The sequence below is a fragment of the Penaeus japonicus genome, unplaced genomic scaffold, assembly GCF_977035675.1.
Source record: "Penaeus japonicus unplaced genomic scaffold, GWHDUDI00000001_assembly GWHDUDI00000014, whole genome shotgun sequence".
NCBI classification, from domain to species: Eukaryota; Metazoa; Arthropoda; class Malacostraca; order Decapoda; family Penaeidae; genus Penaeus; species Penaeus japonicus.
The window spans coordinates 7079442-7089441 of NW_028234416.1; the positions used below are offsets into that span (position 1 = coordinate 7079442).

Here is a 10000-nt window from a genome sequence, read left to right on the forward strand (position 1 = left end):
CCCCGCCCATTCTTCTTGTACCTAGATCAAAATAATGGTAATGATGATCAACAAGAACGTTCGGGATGAGCGTGATGAGTCTGCTGGACCACATCTGATGAGGCGGGATGAGGTAATGGGGATGCTGAAGGGGGGGGGGGTAGGTAAGAGAAGAGGGGGAGGATTTGAAAGAGGCAGTTTGTTTTGATCTACATGTATGAGAGGGAGATGAAGAAGAGGAGATGGGAAGAGAGGGGAGGGGGGTGGAGAAGAAAAGGAGAGGAAAGGAGAACAGATGGGAAGAGAAGAGAAGAGAAGAGAAGAGATGAAAAGAGAAGAGAAAAGAGGAAAGGAAAAAAGAGGAAATGAGAGGAAAGAAGAGGAGAAGAAAAGAAAAGAAAAGAAAGGAAAAGAGACAGACTTATAACATCCACCATAACACTCAAACACAGAGAAATGAGTCATGGCAATAAAATGACAATGACAATGACAATAACAATAACCCACGAGGGACCAGAGGGACACTAGCCACGCCTGGGTAGGGCGAGCTGGCATCATCCGCGGGCATGAGACGCATCTGGCATCGCAGAGAGATGTCGCACATGATGATGCTGGCGATGCTTCTACACTCCCTCGAGCTTCTCATGACCGTCAGGTTGATGTGTCGCATGAGGCTATCTCGCCACTTGTGTCTCCCTCACTCTTTCTCCCTTCCTAAATCCTCTCCCTCACTCTTTACCCCTCCATAAACAATCTCCCCACCTTCAACCCTACTACTCCACCTTCACTTCCCTCCCTCCCTCCTTCCCTCCCTCCCTCCCTCTCTCCTACCTATCTCCCACATTCCCTCTTCCTTCCTTCCATCCATTCTATCACCCACTTCAAACCCCACGCTTATATCAACATTCATATTGTACTTCACTTTACACGCAGAATAAAGGTACGCAATGAGGATGAACATTATCAAGAATGAAAAAAATACAATGTGTAGAACAACCACAAAAATTACCAAACAACTAAGCACGTGGCGAAAAACGAGGCATAGGAACACGAGAGGCGAATTAAATGACAGAAGATACACAGGAGAAATATTATCCATACCTCTCTATTCCCTTTTCTTTTCCGTTTTTTCTATTTCTCTTCCTTTTTATCTGTTTCCTTTTCCATGTTCTGGTTCTCTTTCCGTATATTCATAATGATGATGATGATAATAAATATCATTATAATGATAATAATAGCAACAATAATGATTAATAGTAATATCATTATCATCACATAACAATGTCAGTAATAATAGCAATGATGATGATGATGATGATGATGATGATGATGATGATGATGATGATGATGATGATAATGACAATAATAATAATAATAATAATAATAATAATAATAATAATAATAACAGCATCAACAGCACCAACAATAAACAATCACAATGACAGGAAGCATTTAAAAGCCCACAAAGTACCAATGCATACTTGAACGGCTGACCTACATTCGATTCCACACGAGCGCTGACCAGCCTTGTTCGGGAGACAGCTCAAAGAAGAACTGAAATGTCACCCTGCCCTTTCCTCCTTTCGTTCTGGTACGACTAGGAGACGATGGGGGTGGGGGGGAGAGAGAGAGAGAGAGAGAGAGAGAGAGAGAGAGAGAGAGAGAGAGAGAGAGAGAGAGAGAGAGAGAGAGAGAGAGAGAGAGAGAGAGAGAGAGAGAGAGAAAAGAGGGAGAGCGGGGAACGAAGGAGAGAAAGGAGGAAGGGGAGGATGAAGGGAGACAGGAGTAGAGAAAGAGAGATATAATCCTTTTTATGTTAAAACCCCACGAGGTTGGCTTAAAAATACTCATCATACCTTGAATCCCCGTACGTAAACTGAATAGTTCTTTAACTACCGTTGACGTAGCCACCATTGATAAAAAACAAATTATCCACAGTAATGTAAAAAAAAATAATTGATTATGACAGCAGACGATATTCATCATAACATCAAGATTATCACTATCATCACTACTGTCAATCAAAACATTTATTTCTACAAACCTAAAGATAATAAAAATCAAATAACCATTACACAATAATTACATGAATTAGACACAGCATCACAAAGACTCCCCCTCCCCCCCTCCCCTTAAAAAAAAAATCAAGTTGTCGCTGCGTGAACGAAATCAGTTCCGTAACGGGTAATCGTCGCAACCCACTGCCCGGATCGAAACACGTACTTCCGATGTAACGGGAATGTAAATGCAGGCGTTGGTGGAGATAAACGATGATTTTAACATGGATAACAATGTTGATAGAATACGAAAAAATGACAAAGAATAAACGATCATAGGTGATATTTTACGTACATTAAGGACGACAAAACCTAATACTTACTGCAACAATAACTATGCAGTTTATACGCAGAACAATACAATAAGGAATAATACACTACAAATTGAACGGTAAACCAGCAATACAAGAAAAAAATAACCATTAAGAACAGGAAACGATCGCAGACCAATTCAGAAAAAATGAAAGAAAAAATAAATCTCACCTCCCGAGACAGTTAAGAGGAAATCACAGCAGAGTGACACTGCAAATCGTGCCTTCTTCACCCCTTTCCTCCCCCTCCTTTCCCCCCTGACCCTCCTCTCCTCTCCTCTCCTCTCCTCCTCCTTTCCTCCCTCCGTCCCTCTCTCCCTTCCCCTTCCTATCTACCTGCTCCCTCCCCCTTGGCACCCACCCCTGCCCCTTCTTGCCCTGTCTTGTCACTCTCGCATGAATAAGCATTACCACCCCCCCCCCCCTCCTTTCCACCCTCCCACTTCTCATTGAGTCACGAATCTGAGACAAAAAAAAAAAGAAAAAAGAAAAAAAGGCGAGAAAAACATTTTCCCTGAGACACCAGTTTTTCTAAATGAATAAAAAAATGTATTTAAAAGAAATAGCATTTCTAAGAACCAATAAAAACACAAGTAAATGTAAAACGCACAAGAACCTTACCAAAAAGACAACAACAACACACTAAATTCGAAAACTAAATAAAACTAAATAAAAATGATAAAGATAAACGAAAATATGGAAAAAAAGGGAGAAAGAAGTAAGGAATCAAAAGACTAGGAAAGGCCTGTTGACATGAAGGTGGGAGCGGGGCGTAAACAAAGGGAAAAGAAAGAGAAAATGAGAATAAAGATGAAGGCTAGGGTGAACATGGACAGTAACAAGGGGAGACATGAGTGACATGAGGTTATTTAAGAGGAGCCACATCTGGCACCGTGACATCGGCAACACGTGCTGTGGAGAGGAGCCAGACGCACGCGCGCGCGCACACGCAAATACATTCACGTATACTGTACTGTACATTCATAATCGTCATAGATGTATTATGTAAGTGTATGTGTTTTTCTGTTTGTGTGTGTTTGTCCATGTGTGTGTGTGTGTGTGTGTGTGTGTGTGTGTGTGTGTGTGTGTGTGTGTGTGTGTGTGTGTGTGTGTGTGTGTGTGTGCGTGTGTGTGGAGAGAGAGAGAGAGAGAGAGAGAGAGAGAGAGAGAGAGAGAGAGAGAGAGAGAGAGAGAGAGAGAGAGAGGGAGAGGGAGAGAGGAGAGGGAGAGGGAGAGAGGGGAGGGAGAGAGAGAGAGAGAGAGAGAGAGAGAGAGAGAGAGAGAGAGAGAGAGAGAGAGAGAGAGAGAGAGAGAGGGAGAGGAGAGAGGAGAGGAGAGAGAGAGAGAGAGAGAGAGAGAGAGAGAGAGAGAGAGAGAGAGAGAGAGAGAGAGAGAGAGAGAGAGAGAGAGAGGAGAGAGAGAGAGAGAGAGAGAGAGAGAGGAGAGAGAGAGAGGGAGAGAGGAGAGAGAGAGAGAGAGAGAGAGAGAGAGAGAGAGAGAGAGAGAGAGAGAGAGAGAGAGAGAGGAGAGGAGAGGGGGAGAGAGAGAGGAGAGAGAGAGAGAGAGAGAGAGAGAGAGAGAGAGAGAGAGAGAGAGAGAGAGAGAGAGAGAGGGAGAGAGAGAGAGGAGAGAGAGAGGAGAGAGAAGAGGAGAGAGAGAGGAGAGAGAGAGAGAGGAGAGAGAGAGAGAGAGAGAGAGAGGGGAGGGAGGGAGAGAGAGGAGAGGAGAGAGAGAGGGGGGAGAGAGAGAGAGAGAGAGAGAGAGAGAGAGAGAGAGAGAGAGAGACAGAGAGAGAGAGCTAGAGCGAAAGAGAGAGAGCTAGAGCGAGCGAGAATCAAGGAGTGAGCGAGAGAGAACAGAAGAGCAGTACTAGAGCGAAAGAGAGCTAGAGCGAGCGAGAATCAAGGAGTGAGCGAGAGAAACAAAGGCACGTACCAACAAACGCTCTCCAAGGCAAACAGACACACAAAGGTTCGTTTAAAAAGTATCCCCACTCACTCATCAAAGCGATCCATCTCAACAAACAAACAATCAAGAACGGAGTGTTTGGTAGTGTTTTTGGTTCATTCCTAATGACCTACTGACAAACCCATTCGCCCGAGTTCTTAGAAAAATGAACAATAATTGAATAGGTTAAGCATCTAATGCAAGCAAGCAAGCAAGCACAAAAAACATGAAGGGTGGAGCGTGTCGAATCTGCGATGCTTTATTTTTAATAAAAATAAATAACAATATCGCTGTCGCTATTACTGTTAATTATCCGTTATCATCACAAACACTTCGACCGTCAATCACCATTATGTTGGTCAATTACTAACAAGATTATCCACCATCCCATCATTATCTTTGATTATCAAAGTCAAAGTAAAAATTTATATGGATAATAAATCCGCAATATCTGACACGCAATGTTACAAAATAAACAAAATACAAGAACCAAAAACTACAAAATATATGAACCATATGAACTGTAACCAGCATGTCATAAAAAGTGAAGGTGATGCGTTATTTCCGCTTATATCCAAATACGTTAATCATAAAAGACATCACTCCGTTACCTTACATGCCATTACGCGTCATCTAATCCTCCTAAATCTTACTTTCGCCTCCGCTGACATACAAGTCCCTCCGTTCATGATATCCAATCCCCCACCACCTTCGCTCCTACAAGAATACATTAATAGAACAGAGAGCAAAAAAATATGTATTTGTGACTAAAAATAAAACAAATAAACACAACCCAGAGGTCTCCAAATCGATCCGTTTCAGCTCTTATCGTTATCTCACGGGCCGGAAGCCTTTTCGTCCGCGTCGGTCCCGTGTATTCCGGCGCGGCACTTGACACACCGAACACTTAAGAGTTTATAGCACTTTGATAACACGTAAATGGCTTGGGTGGGAGCGATTGGCTTGCTGACAGGGGGAGGGGGGGGGAGTGCGTATAAGAGGAAGAGGTAAGGGGGTATTGGGGGGAAGGGCTAAGGGGGCACTAGGGGAAGGGCCAAGGGGGTATTAAGGGAAGGGAGTATCAGGGGAAGTATTAGGGGTGAGGGAGTACTAGAGGAATGAGGGGGTAAATGAGGAGTGGGAAAAAGGGAGAAAGGGAAGGAGAGGGGGAAAGGGGTGGAGGGAGTGAGGGGGGGGATGGGGGAAGGGAAAGAAAGGGGAAAATCGGTGGAAGGAGTAATGGGGTAAGGGAGAAGGGGGGAAAGGAGATTTGGAAGGAGGAGGAGTCCTGGTTCGAGAGGGAGGGAGTGATGGGGTGGATAAGTTAATGGAATAATGAAGTTGGAATGAGTACAAATCATAAGGGAAGAAATGGGGGGATGAGGGATGAGGGGAAGGGAAGGGGAGGGGAAGGGTAAGGATGAGTAACTTTGGCACGCTTAGAAAGAGTGATTCACCACTGATCAACACGCGGAACCGGGCAATAATTTATGCTTATTAAGAGTGAGTGTGATTTTTTGCCGCCACGTTTAATCATACCGAGCGAAACCATATAGAAAATCTACTCGAAAGCATACTTTCATATACCTCGTTTAGACAACTAGTATCAAACTATTCAACATTTATCTGCTAGGTAATGTACAAGTGAGTATTCCCCGTGAATCATCACTTTAAATCATGGCAGTCCTCGAGAAATAAATCATCTATCGCAAAAATCTATAACGTAAAATCACATCATTTTTACAAAAAGATCCACAGCAGAGCCAACTGTGTCATGGGAATTACAAAAATAGAAGCATATGTATTACCGATAGTTATGCATCATTCTAACTTCATGTTTTTTTACGTCTTCATGGCACATATAACTAGCCATTCATTACGTCTACGACCGCAATCAAAACCTTAGCGTCACCGAGAAGTACTTAACAACTACACACCATGACAAAGCATCAAAATACAACACCTCCGCGTCATGCACTGCACAAGAGAAATCCCAGTCGTGAGCATGCATGTATCTAACTCCTCCGCCAGAGCTCTTCCTTCTCCTCTTCTTCCCCTACCTCCAGGAAGAAAGGGGGTAGGGAGGGGGGGAGGCGATAAGTGGTCACGTGACTATCATCATACACATGCACATCGCAGTCAATATTGCTGTAATGCCTTGAAATTGCAAGATCACTTTCTACGCTCATCAACTTGACAATTTCAACATCTGCATCCTCAGTCCTTTTCTCCTTCTTCTGCAGCATTGAGACAAAATTAAGAGAAGGTAAGCTCTACAGATGTAGGCCTATGGCACATTTCTTTCCTCAAGGCCTGCTCTGCCTCATCTCTCAACGTCTTCACCTGGCGACAGCATTGGGGAGCAGGACCGCTTCCAACTCTTTCTCTCTCGCTTCACTTCCTCGCTTCGTTACCGTCCTCCAACTTCTTCTGCCCCCCCCCCCTCCTCAACTTCAACCATATCATTCTCTCCTTCTCTCTCCTCTTTTCCCCTCGTATCACCCCCATCCAGCCCCCAGCATCCCCCCTCCCCTCCACAAGAGAGGCACTCAGAGATAAGAGCGAGATCCTCCGACGTTCCTCCAAAACCGAGACCATAACATGTGCAGGGAAGGTGAGGGAAATGAACACTTCCTCCTCCCCTTATTCCCTCACCCTTCTACCTTCTCTCTCTCTCTCTCTCTCTCTCTCTCTCTCTCTCTCTCTCTCTCTCTCTCTCTCTCTCTCTCTATCTCTCTCTCTATCTTTCTCTCTCCTTTTCCCTCTCCATTTCCTTTTCCCTTTCCATCTCCTTTTCCTTCTTCATCTCCTTTTCCTTCTTCATCTCCTTTCCCTCTTCATCTCCTTTCCTTCTTCTTCTCCTTTCCTTCTTCTTCTCATTTCCCTCTTCTTCTCCTTTCCCTCTTCTTCTCCTTTCCCTCTTCTCCTTTCCCTCTCCATCCTCTTTCCCTCTTCATCACTCTCTCTTTCCCTCTTCATCACTCTCCCTCTCCCTCTCCTTCTCCTTCTCCTTCTCTTTCCCCTCTCCTTCATCGCCTCCCCTCGCTCTTGGCCCACTCCCACAGAGACACGAACCGCGCTGCTTCCCATTTCACTTACCTAGAGATGAGGTCGCGACGCAGAGCTCCACGACCAGAACGACGACTGTGCAGGTGTTGGACGAGACATCAATCTTTGTCAGCGTAAGCCCAGAGCTGTGCGGTTCTCTTCACGCAACAAACGCACAAGGTCTCCACGGTACACTTTACACGTGTTTAACTATAGACACTCACACATACACACACAAGGACTATATTTCTACGGTCGTCCCCACACTGTCACTTGCGCCCATTCGCCCGCACTCGAGTTTCGAGCCCCAACACGACACACGCGGCGCGAGGATTTCGACGACGACCGCGCCGGAATCCAACGGCCACGCTAGTAGTACCCCGCGCACATACACACACACACACCCGCGACCCGATGGATGAATGAGTGGATGAAAGAGCCGATGGATGGACGGCGGACCGAGGGACAGCGAGGAGAGCACCAAGACGCGGTGACACACTCGCCGAGATGGTGAGGCTTGGTGATCTCTCGCTGCGGGGCGCCGCGCTCACGAGCTGCTCGCGACACCGGAGACTGGCGCACACTGTGTGAGGGGAGGCTGCCGCGCCCACGGTGCCAGCAGAGGGCAGGGGGAGGGGGAGGGGACGGGCGCGAGGGGAGAGAGAGGGAGAGAGGGAGAAAAGCGACCAACCCTCGAGAGAGAGAGAGACAGCGCCACCTCCACGACGCTGCCACACCTGACCGGGCGCATTCGACCACGCAGCCACACTGCCCTGCTCAGTCCACTTTTCCACAGGTAGGTTTTCCCCTTTTCTTTAGCCAATGCGAGACTTAAATTCACGATTTCAAAACGATCTTACAAGCAGCCTTTTCGATTACAATTGATCAGCGCTAATTCCCTCTCAGACGTAGGCCTAGACAACTTCTTAACCATCCCACGTGGTATCGCACAGCAAACTCCACCAGAATTATTTGGTTCATTTGAATAATCATAGTTAGCATAATAAAACCAATAAATAAGGGAATACATCATACGAAAAAACAACATCGGGCAATAAACGATGACAAGATTTCCTATATAAATCAAATGCAAAATGGAAAGAATAAGCAATCAAGTAAAATTATGTTTCAGAACCATAATCCCACAACGAATTTACAACTTGCTAATAGATGGTACCCTTCCTGTTCCATACGTGACGGTCTGTGAAATCGAGACTCTGATAACAAAATGAATAAAATATACTATTAATAAAAATGTATTTAAATCCTCTTCTCATCTGCACTCTTCATTTACCCTCTTTTTCTCTCTCGCTCGTCTTTTAACACCTTTACCACATTTCTTGCCTTTTCCCCCATCTTTCCTGCCTTCCTCTCTATATTTATTTTCTTCCTCTCCATCCTTTTTACCTTACCTTCTTCCTTTTCAACCGTTCCCTCCATCCACTCTACCTCCCCTCCATCCTCCCTACCTTCCCCCCCATCTCCCTCCCTCCTCGCCATCGGCCTATGCCAGCCAGACCCCCAACCCGCGCGTAGTCAAATGCACTCTCCTCTGAGGGGAGAAAGTTTCCTCCTCCAGCCCATATAGAGGGGAGAGGCAAAGGGGAAGGTGAAGGGGAGGGGAGGGCAGGGGGGAGGGGAAGACTGGGGAATTCACACCCCATACTTTGTAGAATTCTTGTCTCGTCCTAAAAGAAAATAAAAATAACTTCGCAAAGTTTGTAGAATGACAAATTAACGGGGGAATGGGCGAGTCTAGAAACATGCCTGTGAGTTCTAGTTATCGCGAAAATACTCATGTCACTCATTATCTTTTTTAACTTTCTCATTAACTGGACATTTCTTTTGGTTTCGATAAATGCCAAATGATATAGCCATTGAAAAAGAATACAAGAAAAGAGATGATGATGGTGATGATGATGAGGATGATGGAAATGGGGATGATGATGACAATGGCGATGATGATGAGGAGGAGGACAACGACAACAACAATAAAACACTTAATAACAACAACAATAACAATAATAACAACAATAATACGACTACAAATAATGATAATGATACTAATAATATGAATAATAAAAACGATCATAAAAATAACATTACTATTAATAACAAAAACAACAAAAAATAACAATAACAACAATAATGATAATGCCGTAACATATTCAGCGGTATACCTGCCACTGTATCTCCCGCGGCTTCGGCGACATCGGCAGTCTCACTTCCGGTCCGCGAGGGAGAGCTGTCACGCGCCCAGAACAGCTCTATCTCGCACATCACGTTTAATTTGGGGCAACGGGGAATTCTGGGCCTTTCTTCGCGCCTCGAGAATTCCCTTTAGCACTGGGCTTTTTTATATAAATGAATAAAGAAATAATACACACACACACACGCACGCACACACGCACGCACACACACACACACACACACACACACACACACACACACACACACACACACACACACACACACACACACACACACACACACACACACACACAACACAACACACAACACACACACACACACACCACGCACACACACACACATAACACACACACCACACACACACACACATATACCACCACACACACACACACATATATATATATATATATATATATATATATATATATATATATATATTATATATAT

The 10000-nt window shown here is 44.9% G+C and overlaps 1 protein-coding gene across 3 annotated transcripts in view; it reads right to left on the reverse strand.

Annotated features, from left to right (window-relative positions):
• LOC122266025 (uncharacterized) overlaps positions 1 to 10000 on the reverse strand; it is a 244772-nt gene that overhangs the window by 160833 nt on the left and 73939 nt on the right. Inside the window, exon 1 of one of the 3 annotated variants that reach the window (XM_086543855.1) lies at positions 7394 to 7937. The exons of the other annotated variants lie outside the window; for them this stretch is intronic. The gene's annotated coding sequence lies outside the window, so the exon portion shown is untranslated. Of the gene's footprint in view, positions 1 to 7393; positions 7938 to 10000 lie in introns of those variants that run through there. 3 annotated transcript variants of the gene reach the window in all.